Source organism: Triticum dicoccoides, chromosome 6A (genome assembly GCF_002162155.2).
Source record: "Triticum dicoccoides isolate Atlit2015 ecotype Zavitan chromosome 6A, WEW_v2.0, whole genome shotgun sequence".
Lineage (NCBI taxonomy): Eukaryota > Viridiplantae > Streptophyta > Magnoliopsida > Poales > Poaceae > Triticum > Triticum dicoccoides.
In genome coordinates, this window is record NC_041390.1 from 56,354,488 (window position 1) to 56,355,439 (window position 952).

The window sequence follows — 952 nt, forward strand, 5'->3', positions numbered from 1 at the left end:
AGTACCGGTTCGGCACGAACCGGTGCTAAAGTGCCACCACGTGGCGTGAGCTCGCGCCCTGGTATGGGGGACCTTTAGTACCGGTTGGTGTTACCAACCGATACTAAAGGTTTTTTTGAATTTTTTTTTGAAAATTTTGGAATTTTTTTTTGATTTTTTTTATTTTTATTTTTTTTGAATTATTTGATGATTTAATCTCTAATCACCTCTCTTAACTGCTCAAGTGTGGATCACTCATTCCAAATCATCTAACTTCCCGATCGGTCACCCATCCCTCTCACTACTCCAGCCCGAGCACGCTTAACTTTCGGGTTCTATTCTCCTTCGTTTCTGAGTCTGCACTTGTTGTTTTCCTGACAATAGTAAGATGTCAATCCTATTAACCCTCAGGAGTTTAGCTTGAGCATGAAGTCACACATTTCACCGTTTGAGTTTGAAACTATTATTCTAAAAAAACAGTAATTATTTAGTAACGCTAATATTTCTTGAATAAGTTTGACCATAGTTTGACCAGATTTGACCAAAATTCAAAAAATTGAAATAATTATTTAGTAACACTAATATTCTTGAATAATTATGTAGTAACATTAATACTTCTTGAATAAGTAGTTTGACCAGATTTAACCAATTTTTTTTAAACAAACTGAAATTTGACCATATCTTTTTTTCCTTTTGGAATTTGAGAATTCTAAAAAAATCCAAACAGGCCATAGGCGGTCTCCATCGGATGCGGATTTTCGTGCTGAATTTTTTGATATATTATACGTTTTTTTCCGACATCGTATGCAAAAGTTATAGCCGTTTTACATTTTCCCTACACTTTTTGCGAAACATGTCCAAATTGTAGTTTTTAAATTTTCCTAACTAGTAGATGTAGTAATATAACTACCTCCCGAAGGATTTTATTTTTTGAAGTTTTTATCATTTTCTTTTGATTTTTTTAGAACTGAAA